Genomic DNA, 17404 nt, shown 5'->3' on the forward strand with positions numbered 1-17404 from the left:
GGGCCAGGAGCCAAAGAATAAGGGCAGCCTTTAGAGGCTGGAAATGGCAAGGAAATGAATTCTTTCCTAGAATCTCCAGAAGGAACACAGTCCTGCTGACTCATCTAGGGCTCCAGAACTGTAAGTTAATAAAACTATGTTGTTTTAGGCTGCTAAGTTTGTGGGAATTTGTTATAGATTTGGTAATAGGAAATTAACACAGGGTGTGTTAGAGATCCAAATGCCTGCCCTGTGATCAGACTTTGGTAGTGAGGGATGCCATGTCTATACCCAGCACTTTATGCTAGGCCACTTCTAAGTGGATTCAAAGTGATCCCTGCTGTTATTGCCCTGAGTCCACAGAGGAGTCAGGGCCACCACAGGAGTGAGAGCTGCTCATGTCTGGTTCAACGCTGATGAAGAAGAAGCCAGATATCACCTTGGGTTCCAATGTACTCTGCTGGACACAACTAAATACTGACATTGATATGTTTAATCTCAAATAAGCAGCTCACTCTCAAGTCTTATGTGACTGATTAAAAGTTTTCTCAATATCACGTAAATCAAAGCAATATTTAGGGCCCTTTGGTAACTCAGCTGGTAAAGAATCTGCATGCAATGCAGGAGACCCTGGTTCAATCTCTGGGTCAGGAAAATCTAGAGAAGAGATAGGCTACCCACTCTAGTATTCCTGGTCTTCCCTGGTGGCTCAGATGGTAAAGAATCAACTTGCAATGCAGGATATTTGGGTTCGATCCCAGGTTGGGAAGATCCCCTGTAGGAGGGCATGGCAACCCAGCTCATTATTCTTGCCTGGAGAATCCCCATGGACAGAGGAACCTGGTGGGCTACAGTCCATGTGGTTGCAAAGAGTTGGACATGACTGAGCACAGCATGAAGCTGAATTCCAGTTGGAGCTGCCCCAGGCAGAGAGGCATAACATTGCAAAGCTACTTTGAGAGGCACCTGGAGAAATTCTTGATGCTGGCCAGACCCTGCTGTGCTCATAAGAGGTGCCCTGGAGAGGTGGACCAAGACCTCATCATTAATAGACAATTTGGCTGCCTATGGAAACTGTAAATCAACACTAGCTTCCAGATGAGTCCTGCCGAGACCTACAAGCTCCCTCCCAAAGCCAAGCCCTGCTTCTTTCCACCATTGAGGATTCAACATTTGTTCTGCACCCCATACAATTTAGCTCTAGGTCAAAGTTTATTTGGGCCTCCCTGGTGGTTCAGTGGCAAGGAATCTGCCTGACAACGCAGGAGACGCAGTTTCGATTCCTGGGTCAGGAAGATCCTCCAGAGAAGGAAATGACAACCCACTCCAGTATTCTTGCCTAGGAAATCCCGTGGACAGAGGAGCCTGGAGGGCTACAGTCAATGGGGTGGCAAGGAGTCAGACACGACTTAGTGATTGAAGAACATCAACAACAAAATAACAAAATTCATCTTACCCAGCAAAACACCACTCCTTTGAAAACAGTACCATTGATTTCTCCTTAAGGACCTCACCTTCTCACCAAAAGCCCATTAAAGCCTTCACTCCTCCCTGTCTGATCTTGGAGCAGACTTAAGAGGTTGGCTGTGAAAGGGATTGAGGAGAAAAAGGGGAATGAGTTTTGTGAAAGAAGCATTGTGAAATCAATTTCCAATTTGTTGTCTCAGTGCACATGAATTTGAGCAAACTCCAGGAGACAGTGAAGGACGGGGAAGCCTGGCATGCTGCAGTCCTTGGGGTCGCAAAGAGTTGGGCATGACCTAGTGACTGAACAACAACAAAGTGATATCTGCTGCCCATGAAGTTGACATTACTCATGAGTGGATCTTGGATTTAGGTTTCTCTTTGGAAGTTATAATAAAAATGTGAGTCTTGGTCAATCAGAGTTATAGCAATATTTGCATGGTACAAATATTTAAACTGTGGAGTATAGCTTACGTTTTTCTTATGCATGATTCAAATGCACACTGATCTCCTCTAAAAATAAATAGTAAGCTTATATTTATTTTTAAAGTAATAGCTAAATTCTGAAGCCTTCATTTAGTTAAATTGAATAAATATGTATTGAGTACTCAGAAAAGGCTTTTTTTGTTCCTCAGTTTATTGTACATTGATCAACCAAGCAACACAAACCATGAGATTCACCTGAGCTGTGCATTTCCACTGCTGGGGACATTTTGAAGCTGAGAAACCAAGATCTGGGTCAAAGTCACTTTGTATTTCTCACTGCATCCACGGATCAGCCTTCTATAAAACAACCTGTGGTCTAACTAGATGTTTCTCAAGGCCTGTTTTCAAAATGCAGGGCTCACATCTGTTTTGGGAACCTAGGCACAGCCACCTTAACAACTGAATGAAGCATTTCCTACACAATCCAGCCACTATCTGTATTTTAAGTAGGAGGAAATAGCCACAGTGCTTGTGGTGTGTGAAGTTTGCTATGCTTTCCAAAGGCCAGCTTTCTTAAAATAATTTCCTAGTGCATATTATCATGAAATGCCTGCATTTTTGGTGTATAAAAGCAGGTATTCTGCCAGAATTTGCAATATGAATGGACATGCAGATTGTCATACTAAGTGAAGTAAGGCAGACAGAGAAAGAGAAATATTATACAGTATCATTAATATGTGGAATCTTAAAAAAGATGATACAAATGAATTTATTTACAAAACAGAAACAGACTCATAGCCTCAGAGAATGAACTTATGGTCAGGAAGAGGGAAGGCTGGGGGAAGGGATAGATTGGGAGTTTGGGATTGACATACACATGCTACCATATTTAAAACAGATAACAACAAGAAACTACTGTATAACACAGGGAACTCTGCTCAAAGTTCTGGAATAACCTAAATGAGAAAAGAACTTTAAAAAGAATAGACACATGTATATGTATCCCTGGATCGCTTTGCTGTATCCTGGAAATTAACACAACATTATTAATCAGCTATGCTCTGATATAAAAAAAAATTAAAGAAAAAGAAGCAGAGCACTTCCCAAGGAAAAAGAATAGAATCATCTCAGAAAAATCCTGAAATAAAAATGTAATAGAATGCAATGTAAGAAGATCAACAAAATTCTTATAAAAGGAAAGAAAAAAAGAAAAAAGATAACCAAATATTCCCCCCCCCCACCCCAGGAATTGGCAAAACTCCTTCAAAACTCTGGAGTAAACTACCAATATAAAAATAAATATATGTAAAATGCGTGCCATTCCCCATAAATACTTAAGGCAATGTAGTCCAGTCATAGCTGAAAAGCACTGTTTCCTGACAATGGCAGGACTTAGGTTTAAAGAGTGATAAATTCAATTGCCAAACGTCTTTACAAGTGAGGCTGGAGACAGAGCCAGAACATACAGGGGCGTGCATCCCACAGAATGGGCCGTGGAGATAAATAAACTATAACAGGCTGGTTTTAAATAAATTACGGTTGAGACCAACAGAGAAGATGCAGGACATTTCAATTTGTTCTTGCGGGGAGATCGCAAGCAACTCACAGCAGCCCAGGTCAGGCAGCAGCATCTTAGTTTGTAACCACCAAGGAGGAACATCTCCAAGAATAATGCTGACTGAAATGGAAAGTATATAAAAGAGAAATGGGATACGAGGAGGCTACAATTGTTTGTTGCTTCTCTGCATCATCTACCAGGCTATCCAGCTGGCAGTCAGAGCCCCTGCAGCATCTCCAGATGAGAAAATCAGAGAGACCTGGAAGCTTTCACTCAAAAAGGACTTTTCAGCCTCTTCTGCATGAAAGGGACTTTGACGGATGCTCTGAGTGTGGGAGGGAGGTTATGAATGCATTATGAGATATATCCTTGCCTTCAAGGAATTTATGAGATGAGATATGTACACACGCACACACACACACCCCACACACATCTTGATTACAAAGCAGAGCCCATACATAGACAGCATATTTAAAAGCAGAGAATTTGCCAACCAAAGGCTGGGCAGTCAAAGTTGTAATTTTTCTCATAGTCATGTATGGATATAAGAGTTGGACCATAAAGAAGGTTGAGCACTGAACAACTGATGCATTCACATTGTGGTCCTGGAGAAGACTTTTGAGAGTTCCCTGAACTGCAAGGAGATCAAACCAGTCAATCCTAAAGGAAATCAATCCTGAATATTCACTGGAAGGAACAGTTCTGAAGCTGAAGCTCCAGTCCTTTGGTTACCTGATATGAAGAGCTGAGTCATTGGAGAAGACGCTAATGGTGGGAAAGACTGAGGGCAGGAGAAGGGGGTGACAGGGGATGAGATGTTGGATGGCATCACCAACTCTATGGACATGAGTTTGAGTAAACTCTGGGGGATAGTGAAGGACAGGGAAGCCTGATGTGATACAGTCCATGGGGTCGCAAAGAGTCCAACACGACTTAGCAACTGCACAACCACAAGGACTAGGGTCCCTCCAGAAGCTCTGGGGAGAAACTTTCTTGGCTCTTCCACCTCTAGGAGATGTTGGCATCCTTGGCTTGTGGCTGCATAACTCCACCTTGGCTTCTGTTTTCATGTGGGCCTCTGCTCTGCGTGCTCCTCTTCTGTTTCCTGTAAGTTTCTCCTCTTGTAAGCTGTTTTTTGTAAGGACACTTATCATCGAATTTAGGTAATCCAATATGTCGTAATCCACATAACCCAGCATTATCCTCTCTTGATATCAGAATTACATCTGCAGAAACCCTTTTTCCAAACAAAGTTACATTCATGGTTCTGAAAGTGAGGACCTCCATGAACTCTTTACAAAGACCAGGGAGCCTTTTGAGGAATAACTCATCCTATAGGAAGGAAGAATTCAGGCTTCTAAGTTTAGTCTCAGGATAATGGGTCAGTAATGTGGTGTAGTTAATAAAAAACAGCTGCATACTGGTCTAATCAATCCTGGTCCACTGAACTTTCTGTAATGACATTTTAAAAGCTGATTAAATGGAATGACAAAAGGACTTCCCTGATAACTCAGTTGGTTGGTAAAGCTGCCTGCAATGCAGAAGACCCCAGTTCAATTCCTGGGTCAGGAACATCCACTGGAGAAGGGATAGGGTACCCAATTCAGTGTTCTTGGGCTTCCCTTGTGGTTTGGCTGGTAAAGAATCTGCCTGCATTGCAGGAGACCTGGGTTTGATCCCTGGATTAGGAACATCCCCTGGAGGAGGGGAAGGCTACCCACTGCACTATTCAGCTTAGAGAATTCCATGGACTGTATAGTCCATGGGGTCGCAAAGAGTTGGACATGACTGAGTGACTTTCACTTTCACTTCATAGGACGTTTGTCCCCACTTAAGATGCTAACTCTTGGAGTCTGTTGGCTCAAGGCTTAAAGACAGATCGGATGAAATTGTCACAGCATTTTTGTATTTCCAAGGCTTTGCTCAGATTCTGACATAAAAGTGGTAAATGGATAAATTAATGAGTGATCAATACATAGATCCTAAACTCATCACTATCTTCAGACACTACAGGGACTGAAGTCATTTCAGAGCCGTTGGAAAGGGGCAAATAACTGAGTGAACAAGCAATTATTAACAATGGGTTTTCTGGGGTCCTCTTTTCATGGAGGGTCAAGTTCTACACCTTATTTCATGGAATGTCCCAGTATGATACATAATCATTTTCGTGTTCTGGGGAAGAGAACACAGCCCTGCGGGTCAGGTGATAAGGGAGCTGGTTCCATGCATTTCTAGTCATGCTACCTCGAGAAAGCAAAGTGAGCCCCTCTCTTATTATAGGTCAATGGGTGTGTCTCAGTCCACACCCAGAGCAAGCATACCTGGGACCTCTCATCTGCCAGTTCTAGCAACATTGTGGCAATGCTATCCTTCCAGTAGTGTGTCCACGAGTTTTCAACGATGGTCCTGAGGCCAGACCACGCCCTACCTCTAGCTTGATTCTCTGTGCTAACCATGAAGATTGATGGCAGCTCAGTAGACTCTGTGCTGATGAGTTTTGTCTTACATATGATGTGTTTCTTAAGAGGAAGAAGGGGTTGAGACATTTGGTCTCTTGCAGTGCCCACGGTGAGGGCTGGCACTGCTGATGGCAAGCAGAATCCTGTGGTACAGCCTGGCTCCTCTTTTCTGTACGTGCCACAAAGCAACACCCTCTTGTGGCATTTCATTCTACAATTTGCAACATGCCTGTGCAGCACATTCCAACATGCAAAGTGGGACAAGATGTCAGGATTGATGACACTAGACCTAGAATCACTTCCCTTTACTTTTCCCTGGCAATGTCCCTGGGTGCCACGGAGTTTTCACATTAAGTCCTTGGAACACAACGTGGTTAATTACATCGCTTTCCTTAAGTATCTACTCTTCTAAGCAGGGCTGCCATATGATGACACGGAATACCAGTTGTTTAAACACTGGAATACTTCTGTGTTGGTTTCCCAAGAGCCCCATCTCTGGCTGCTCCAGCTCCTCGCTTGTTTCCAACAGTGGGTGTGTGTGTGTTCTCAGTCTTGTCCAAATCTTTGTGACTCCATGGACTGTAGCCCATCAGACTCCTTTGTCCATGGAATTTTCCAAGCAAGAATACTGAAGCGTGTTGCCACTTTCTTCTCCAGGGGATCTTCCAGACCCAGGGATCGAACCTGTGTTTCCTGCATTGGCAGACAGATTCTTTACCAGCTGAGGCATCAGTTCCCACCATACCTCGCCTTTATTCAGTAGCTAAAATTGAGTGCCCAGCACAACAGTCACTTGGAACCCAGTTCCAGTTGTGTGGCCAATACCAGTTCTGCTTGGTCACTGCCTGCACCACACCAGCTGCTAATCTTTTGAAAATCATCCCTGCTTCTTCGACCTCTGGGCACTCTCTCTTTTCTAGCCCTCAAGTGGAGCTGGAGCTGTTCTCCAGGATCCACTGTGGTTTTCTGGCACCTTCCTTGCTGAAGAAGAAAAAACAAGAACCCAGTTCAAATTAGTTTTGGGCCCCTGCTATTCCCATTGGTCCAGTCTTGATAACAGGTTTTTCATCTGTAAAGTATAGGAGTTAAAACCATGATCTCTAAGACACTCTGAGGTTGAAAATTCTATCGCCCTCTACTATTTCTAGAAAACATACCTTCTACAAATTTTAATGAATGATGGATCCATCACAGACTAAAAAGAAAGCTGGCATTGATTGACTTCTAAAATATAGCCATGGAACCAGTGACTGTTTGAAATAGCTCAGCTGGAATTCCATCACCTCCACTAGCTTTGTTCGTAGTGATACTTCCTAAGGCCCACTTGACTTTGCCTTCTAGGATGTTTGGCTCTCAGTGAGTGATCACACCATCATGATTATCTGGGTCATGAAGATCTTTTTTTGTATAGCTCTTCTGTGTATTCTTGCCACCTCTTCTTAGTATCTTCTGTTTCTGTTAGATTCATACCATTTCTGTCCTTTATTGTGCCCATCTTTGCATGAAATGTTCCTTTAGTATCTCTAATTTTCTTGAAGAGATCTCTAGTCTTTCCCATTCTACTGTTTTCCTCTATTTCTTTTCATTGTTCACTTAGGAAAGCTTTCTTATCTCTCTTAGCTATTCTTTGGAACTCTGCATTCAGATAGGTATATCTTTCTTTTCTCCTTTGCCTTTTGCTTCTCTTCTTTTCTCAACTATTTGCAAGGCCTCCTCAGACAACCATTTTGCCTTTTCATGTATCTTTATCTTGGGGATGGTTTTGATTACTGCCTTGTGTATAATGTTATGACTATCTGTCCATATTTCTTCAGGCACTCCATCAGATCTAATCCCTTAAATATATTTGTCACTTTCACTGTATAATCATAAGGAATTTTATTTAAGTCATACCTGAATGGCCTAGTGGTCTTCCCTACTTTCTTCAACTTAAGTCTGAATTTTGCAATAAGGAGTTCATGATCTGAACCACAGTCAGCTCCCCATCTTGTTTTTGCTCCCCGTATAGAGCTTCAACCATGAAATTAAAAGATGCTTGCTCTTTGGAAGGAAAGCTATCACAAACCCAGAGAGCATATTAAAAAATAGAGACATTACTTTGCCAACAAAGGTCTGTATAATCAAGGCTATGGTTTTTCCAGTAGTCATGTATGGATGTGAGAGTTGGACTATAAAGAAGGCTGACAGGACATGGAAGCAACCTAGATGCCCATCAGCAGACGAATGGATAAGGAAGCTGTGGTACATATACACCATGGAATATTACTCAGCCGTTAAAAAGAATTCATTTGAATCAGTTCTAATGAGATGGATGAAACTGGAGCCCATTATACAGAGTGAAGTAAGCCAGAAAGATAAAGAACATTACAGTATACTAACACATATATATGGAATTTAGAAAGATGGTAACGATAAGCCTATATGCAAAACAGAAAAAGAGACACAGAAATACAGAACAGACTTTTGAACTCTGTGGGAGAAGGTGAGGGTGGGATGTTTCGAAAGAACAGCATGTATATTATCTAAGGTGAAACAGACCGCCAGCCCAGGTGGGATGCCTGAGTCAAGTGCTCGGGCCTGGTGGGCAGGGAAGACCCAGAGGAATCGAGTGGAGTGGGAGGTGGGATGGGGGATCGAGATGGGGAATACGTGTAACTCTATGGCTGATTCATATCAATGTATGACAAAACCCACTGAAAAATAAAAAAAAAATTAAAAAAATTAAAAATAAAGGGAAATAAAATTTTAAAAATTAAAAAAAAAAAATAAAGAAGGCTGAGTGTTGAAGAATTGATGCCTATGAAATTGTGGTGTTGGAGAAGACTCTTGAGAGTCCCTTGGACTGCAAGGAGATCCAACCAGTCCATCCTAAAGGAGATCAGTCCTGGGTGTTCATTGGACGGACTGATGTTGAAGCTGAAACTCCAATACTTTGGTCACCTGATGCGAAGAACTGATTCATTAGAAAACACCCTGATTTGGGGAAAGATTGAAGGCAGGAGGAGAAGGAGATGATAGAGGATGAGATGGCTGGATGGCATCACCAATTCGATGGATATGAGTTTGCGCAAGCTCCAGGAGATGATGAAGGACAGGGAAGTCTGGGGTGTTGTGGTTCATGGGGTCACAAAAAGTTGGACATTAAGGAGTGACTGAACAACAACCACCAGGGAGTGATGGATTCTGAAATGGTAAGTATGAGACTGATTCAGGGTTTTAATCCCTCCTGTATTTACTGTGAACAGGAGCAAAGCAGTTGATCAAGGAAACACTGCTCATGTACACCAGATCAGGCCTTTTCACAGGAAGTTGTCAAGTCAGGATCTACCAACTTCCAGAGGAAAATCACTAACAGAATGTCCTCAAGTGGCATTGCTCCAATGGTTATTTGTTTGACTATTTCTGGAATCTGGAAGTTTTTACTGTTTTCTCTCGTTTGCCCATAGCCCAAGTTACTATTTTTCAAGATTTTTTTTTTTAGTGTGGACCATTTTTAAAGCCTTTATCAAATTTGTTACAATATTGTTTTTGTTTTATTTATTTATTTATTTTTTGGCTGCAAAGCAGGGGGAACCATAACTCCCTAACCAGGGATCGAACCAATACCCCTGGCTTTGGAAGGTGAAGTTTTAACCCCTGGACCGCCAGAGGAGTCCCAGCCCCAGTTACTTGATCACAGTGTGCCTAAATGACAAATAAGGGGAGACTTTCATCAGGAAAGACAAAAGTTAAAGGATTTGAAAAATCAAATCTTCATGTAACCTGTAGCTCACCTCACTTGTGGATCAATTCTAGCTAAAGGTCTTCTGTGCTCTGACTTCTGAAGGTCAACGGCCCTTGGATGTGGGAACCCTATTATCGTAATTCATGGTGTTTCCATTTAAAGGTCTCTGACTGGGTTGCCAGGAATCCAGAAATTTCCATCATTTAACTGATGCAGAGTGACATGGAGAAGAAAAAGAAGTGAAGTCTTGGATAAAAGCAGTTGCTTCTCCTATGTCATCTTTTCCCTTTAATTTTGCAAGTCCCTACCCCCTGGTGGCTCAGACAGTAAAGAATCTGCCTGCAGTGAAGAGACCTGAATTTGATCCCTAGATCAGGAAGATCCCCTGGAGCAGGGAATAGCAACCCACTCCAGTATTCTTGCCTGGAGAATCCCCATGGACAGAGGAGCCTAGCAGGCTACAGTCCATGGGGTCACAAAGAGTTGGATACAACTGAACCACTAACACACACCACCTGCACAAATGGAGTGGCTGTGAAATGTAAGTAGCTTGGTGGCATTTACTGTACAGAGATTTCAAATATTTGCTGTGGTGGTGGTTTTTCCTTGTAAAAAAGGAAGAAGGGAAATGTGTCAGTATCTTACTGTAACAGGGGTTGCACTTAACAGCTGTTCCCAAGTTGGAATATGACAAACAGTTAATGGCATCAAAATATCCTCAGAACCATGTTTGTGTTGGTTTAATGTATGGTCAGCAAACAATGGGTTTGAGTTCTTAACATCATTAACACTTTTAAAAAACAACTGGATAGACTTTGAGGGATTAGCAGACTTGGGCTGTATTATAAATAAAAGTTCACTTGGATTGGTATTTCATACTTGCCCGAATAAATGAGCCTGACTTTCCCATGCCCTCTGTTCGGTTCTATTGAGCAAGGGTGTTGTCAGAATTACTGTTTGTGGAACAATGCCGGCAGCTGCCAAGTGCTCAACAGTCATCAGAAGAACAAATAAGATGCTTATTCACATTAAAAAAATGCCAAATAACACAGACCAGATGAAAGTGACATTTTACTGAATACATGGCATCTGGAATATTTTCTCCATTTTTTGGGAGGCTCATTTGAGGGTGGAGAAAGCTGGGACTAAAGAAGCTCTGAAAAAAGATGATAGAGTTGCTATAAAACTATAAGTCTTCTCTACCAGTTTGCTGCAAATCTGTGATATTCACCTAATAATTCTATAGTCTCAATGAAGAATGTGCCATTTCTCTTTCTTTGTTAGGCAATTCTTGGGGCTACTCCCAAAGAGTGGCATCAGGATATTTTAAACTTCAGGTGATCAGTTACTCTTCATTTCTTTCCTGTTGAGGATAGAGCAATGTTGTGCTTGCAAAGAATTAAACCACTGGGTAGACATTGTCTGGTAGGACTCCTGTAGCACTAAGCTCAGACCTGTGAGAGACAGATTGAGTACTCTTTTCAAGGAAAAGTGCGTAGGACACCCCACACGGGGTGAGAGAGTGAAGTACCATCTTCTGAATGAAACCTCTCAAACTCCAAAGGCCTGAGACAAAAGGACAGGTAAACTTTACTTGAGGAGAAAATCTGAGAACTGTTTCAATCCTGAGGCAGGGCTGACAAAATGGTCTCTCACATTAAGGAGCAGGAGACCTAGTGAGTGGAGAATTCAAAAGAGCAGAAAGAGGCACCTGGAGACTCTGATGACATGTGTTCAGGTCAGTTCAGTTCAGTTGTTCAGTCGTGTCCGATTCTCTGTGACCCCATGGACTGCAGCACACCAGGCTTCCCTGTCCATCACCAACTCCCATAGTTTACTCAAACTCATGTCCATTGAGTCAGTGATGCCACCAACCATCTCATCCTCTGTCATCCTCTTCTCCTCCTGCCTTCAATCTTTCCCAGCACCAGGGTCTTTTCCAATGAGTCAGTTCTTTGCATCAGGTGGCCAAAGTATTGGAGTTTCGGCTTCAACATCAGTCCTTCCGGTGAACACTCAGGACTGCCTTAGGTCTATAGGAGTAGCCCCTGAGAATAAAACATTAGGACATTCATAGACCCTAGCCACCCTGATCCATGGTTGATGAAACACTCTCCTTTTCTGCAAAGTCAGCATGTGTAAAACTTACTAGAAACAAAAAAGAACAGTAAACAGTGAGTGGAGAAGAAGGAAGAAAATGATGCCCATAGTGTGGCAGTGGAGATAATAAGAACCTGAACTGGGGGGTGCACAGTGGACCCCATGATGTCGAGGATCAAATGAGTTCCACCACAAATACACAAGCCAGAGAGGACTTTTAATGGAGCATGAGGACTTTTAATGGAACATGAGGACTGTGCAGTCATCTGCAGGTTATAATTATATTCCTCTTTTTGTACGTGGGTCTTGGAGTGCAGGAAGGGATGTCTCAGGCCAAGTATCACTGGGAAGACAGGGCATTTCATCCATGGATCCATAGGTTCTAGCATGGAACCCGTCTCGAGTATGGGTTTGAGTATCTGAATTCAACACTCTATGTCAAAAAACTGAACACTGATGCATTCTCATAGAGAACTGTGGTCTAGCCAGGAATTTGGGCCATCCCAGAATAGCTGTCCGCAAGGACAGAGATGAGGTTAGAAAGAACTGGGTGTGGGGAAGGAGGATGAACTCATGGAGTGAGTTGCTGTATTCCCTAAACTTAAACCCTTTGTTTGCCCTTGTTCACATTATTTCCATTCATTATGTACATAATTTCTTCCCTTTGTTGGTATAACTTTTAGCTGTATCTATACGTTGCCAAAAAGCAAATAAAAACTTCATTGCATTAGGCATGGAATACTAAATGAAACAAATGATCATTTATCCCTAACAACTGAAACGGGGAAGAAATACATTGAATTTTACATTTAAAATTGTGTTGTTGTACAATGTTTCACTCATTTGACAAATATTTGGTGAATACCTACTATATGCCATGAGAGGGCTTCCCCAGTGGCTCAGTGGTAAAGAATCCATCTGCCAATGTAGGAGATGCAAAAGATGTGGGTTCAATCCCTGGATCGGGAAGATCTCTGGAGGAGGAAATGGCAACCCACTCCAGTATTCTTGCCTGGGAAATCCTGTGGACAGAGGAGCCTGGCAGGCTACCATCCAGAGGATAGCAAAGAGTCGGACATGACTGAGTGACGAAGCATGTACCCATGTGCCATGTGGTATTCTAGGGTTAAAGATAAAGCAGTGTACAAAGCTAACAAAATTCCTGGACATCATAAAGCTGACATTCTGGTCAATTTTATTTCCATAGCTTTATCCTAAATAGAAAATTTTTCAGAGTATTTAGGGGGTCACGAAACATTTTTCTGCAAAGAGCCAGATAGTAAATATATCAGGTTTTGTGGGTTATCGTTTTCTCTTGTCCTGAGGTTAAGCCAGAGTTGAAATGCACAGAGCCTTCCCACAGAATCTTCTGAGAATCAGGGGGCCACATAGAAAGACATTCCCTTCACAAGAGACCCATCACCACATGAATTCATTCCCTTACCCAAACCCAGTTCTAACATCGGTTACTCCTTCTTACAAAAGACAAGCACTTGCTGACTGACCTTGAGACATTTTGAGATTGTATGGTATTGCAATAGCATTCATATGGTACCTCCTATTACATTCATCTTTGTGAATAGAATCCCTCCTTCCCTAAATCCAGACATGGTTTTCATTTGACAGGTGTCTGGCTGGGAAAAAAAGGAGATTAGGAGACCTGTGTTCTCAGCCCACAGCTGTAACCTTTATGTTTAACTGACATATCAGTGAGTTCTCTGACTCATGGCAGGGAAGAATCTAAAGAAACTGGGCCAAACTGCAAATAAGACCTGAAAATATGCCAAAAACTATCTTCCCTTCAGCTTTATAGGTGTTACTAATGTATCTTATTGAGTCTTATGCAACCACATCTTTGTATATTATTGTTATGCTAGTTATGCTGCAGTGCAATTTTGAGACCATTTTGAGTTTCAAGAAAAAGTAATTGAAAAATTTAAGTCTACACAAAACAAATTTTTTAAAAGCCAAAAATTGTTACAGCTTTTCAAATTAGGAAGAAAAAAGAAGCCACTGAAGAATCCTACAGGTTTAATTTTTAATAGGATAAATGGAGATATCTCTTGTATAAGCCAAAAAACAAACAAACAAACAAACAAAACCCCACAAAACTCCTTGAATTCCTCAATCATTTTTTAGTATAAAATGTTCTTGAGGTCAAAAAGTGAGGGAAGACCACTGCTGTGGATGAAGCGTGGGGTGATTGTCCCCAGCACTATTTGGTTGGTTTTTTAATATGATTCACTAGAAAACAGCCTGATGCTGGGAAATATTGAAGGTAGGAGGACAAGGGGACGACAGAGGATGAGATGTTGGATGGCATCACTGACTCAATGGACAGGAGTCTGAGCAAGCTCCAGGAGATAGTGGAGGACAGGGAAGCCTGGCATGCTGCAGTCCGTGAGGTTGCAAAGAGTTGGACAGGACTGAGTGACTGAACATCAACATGTTAATCCGTGTCTGGGCTTCAGGAAGGGGCCCACTGCCTGGGTTTGCGTCCTTCTATCTCAGGATGCTGGTTGTCACCTTCCTGAAAAGTTTGACCAAAGTTTGCTTATTTCTTCCTTCAAAAATATCCTGTTGTTATTGTAGGGGTTTTGTCTTTTTCAAATTTTTAAAATTATTTTCTTCTTTCTTTACTGTTTTTCCCCTTTGTCTTTATTTTTTAATTTTTCTCAATTTAAAATTTATTCTTTTTAAAATTTTTTGCCCATTTTATTTCACACTTTTTCTTTTTTAATGCATTTTCTTTTTGTCTTTCCTCTCATTTTTTATTTCCTTAACTTTTAATTTCTTTTATTTTTTTCTTATTCTTTCTTTGTGCTCTCCTTTTTTTTCCTTTTTAGCATTCTCTTTGCCTCATTTTTCTTTTTCATTTTTCTCACTTTTTTCTTTTTTCTTCCATAATTTCTCATGCTTGCTTTTCTAACTTATCTTTATTTGTTTTTTCATTTTTTAAAAAAAATTTGTTTTTTTTAAAAACAAATGGAATCATTTTGGTATTTTTACTTTTGTCTGCCTTTGGAGTTATTACAAAGATAATTGCATGAAGTGGACTTTCTTTGTAAGTGATTTTCTTTTGAGGTAATTTGGCCCAAGCTTCTCACCAGCTTTTTCCCATTTTAAGCCCCACTTGGGACATCTTGACCAAGCCCAGACGTAAGCCCTCCATGCTGTGAGATTGCAAACCAGCCACCTCAGTGGGAAGGAAGCTCCTTGAGACCCCTGGCACAGATCAGCTTCCTTCGCCCTGACCTGGAAAGAGGTGGATATGAATGAAGATCACTGAGAGATGTAAGGCTGATAAAGGTGGTAAACCAGCCCGACGCAGTCAAGTTCTGAAGTGACGGAGTGACATGCTGTCTTGCCAGGGGCTACACCAGTAGAGACAAGGTGTCTGTTGACGGGCTGCCTGTGGCAGCATGAAAGATAAAGACACTGGCTCCCAACTCCACCAGACAGGCTCTGGTGTGCAGTGCTGGCTGAAGAACCTCACCGCTCAGAGAGGCTTGAAGGCAGAACGCCTGCCCTTGGGGCTGAGGGGAGTGCCCCGATGGCCGCCTCCAGCTTCAGCCACGAATTAGCCTTTGGCCAAAAACTGGCTGCCTTCTGTGGCAGTCCCCCTGTTACTGCCGTGGAATTCTTGCAGGATAAAAATATGATGGATCTCAGAGGTGGAGTCTGGAAGTCCTATTACATACACCAGTCAGCTGAGCCCCGCCTTTAAAAATTTTTTTTTTAATTAATTTATTTACTTTAACTGGAGGCTAATTACTTTACAACATTGTGGTGGTTTTTTGCCATACATTGATATGAATCAACCACGGGTGTACATGTGTCTCCCCATCCTGAACAACCCCTCCCTCCTCCCTCCCCACCCCATCCCTCTGGGTTGTCTGCTGCACCAGCTTCAGTGCCCTGTTTCATGCAGCAAGCTTGCACTGGTCATCTCTTTCACGTATGGTAATATACATGCCTCAGTGCTATTCTCTCAAATCATCCCACCCTTGCTTTCTTCCACAGAGGTCAAAAGTCTGTCCTTTACATCTGTGTCTCTTCTGTGACCTTGCATATAGAGTTGTCATTCCTATCTTTCTAAATTCCGTATATATGCATTAATATACTGTATTAGTGTTTCTCTTTCTGATTTACTTCACCCCGTGTAATAGGCTCCTTGGTGCAGTTGTTGAACAGAGTAAGCGTCTTGCCTAAACTAACATACTGTTGTTGTTGTTCAGACACTCAGCCATGTCCAGCTCTTTATGATGCCATGGACTGCAGCGCACAAGGCTTCCCTGGTGTGGACTCATTATTGTTTAGCTAAGAAAACCAGGAATCACCAGCTCTCACCATATAAATGCTCACGCTGGACCACAATTCTAAAAGCTTCCCCATCCCAAACTCACTCTTTCTGTGTGTCTCACAAGATAGTTACCTTTACTTCTCACATTCTGGGAAGATTACAGCCACAAAGCCAACTTCTGCTCTCTGTTGTCTTGGCTCAGCTTACTCCTTTAATCCTGTCGTTCAGTCACTCAGCCGTGTCCAACTCTTGGTGACCTCATGGACTGCACCATGCCAGGCTTCCTTGTCCTTCACCAACTCCCAGAGTTTGCTCAAACTCATGTACATTGAGTCAGTGATGCTATCCAATCATTTCATCCTCTGTTGCCCCCTTCTCCTCCTGCCCTCAATCTTTCCCAGCATCAGGGTGTTTTCCAAGGAGTCAGTTCTTCGCATCAGGTGGCCAAAGTATTGGGGCTTCAGCTTTAGCCTCAGTCCTTCCAGTGAATATTTGATTTCCTTTAGGACTGACTGGTTTGACCTCCTTGCTGTCCAAGGGACTCTCAAGCATCTTATCCAGCACCACAGTTCAGAAGCATCAATTCTTCAGCACTCAGCCGTCTTCATGGTTCAACTAACACATGGTTTATTAGCAAAAAGAAAAAAACAAAAAAGGAAAAAAAAAAAACCCATTCCCTTGACCACCTTTCTTTGCTGGCCCATTGTCAGTCAAGACTGGACCTGAGGGTGTCCCAGAGCGTGGCTCAGGCTGCAACACTCAGATTCAAGGGTGGTGAGATCCCCGTCAGTCAGCGCCTCGGCCAGGCCCACTTCAGGGTTCCACCCTCTCGTCCCCTTCTCTCCTCTAGGCAGACCAGCAGAGGTGGCCTTTACAGCTTGAGGCCTGGGCAGCTGGGGTCTAGGAGCTGTGGGAGCTGTGGAGGTAAAGGTGGGGGTCTTTATTATCCCTCCTTCCCCAGTGCTGGACCTTTCTTTCCAGAAACTTCTTGAGGCCTTTGATTCTTTCTCAGAAGTGAGTGCCATCTCTCCCCGAACGTGAGAAACTCCATCGTGGGTAGAAGGGGGGCAGACCCAGGACAGGGAGTGGGGAGAGGACCACTGGGCAAGGTCAGCTGTTCCCCTGGCAACAGGGACCTCAAAGAAGCTTTGTCTGAAGCCCCCATTCTCCCTCCGCCGTTTCACCCTTCCCCCCGCCTCCATACACGCCCCACTGTTTCCCCTTCATCCATCAGTAGCGCTAATCTGGGCAGTGTTAACTCCACAGCGGTGACAGCTCCCCACCCCCACCCAGTCCCCTCATCTCCGGGCCTGGCCCTCCCTTCCCGACACTGTGGCCCCCTCCACGGGGTGGGCACGTCCGTGGCCACGTGGCTCCAGTTGGCCGGCCTC

The sequence above is a fragment of the Muntiacus reevesi genome, chromosome 14 (genome assembly GCF_963930625.1).
Source record: "Muntiacus reevesi chromosome 14, mMunRee1.1, whole genome shotgun sequence".
Lineage (NCBI taxonomy): Eukaryota > Metazoa > Chordata > Mammalia > Artiodactyla > Cervidae > Muntiacus > Muntiacus reevesi.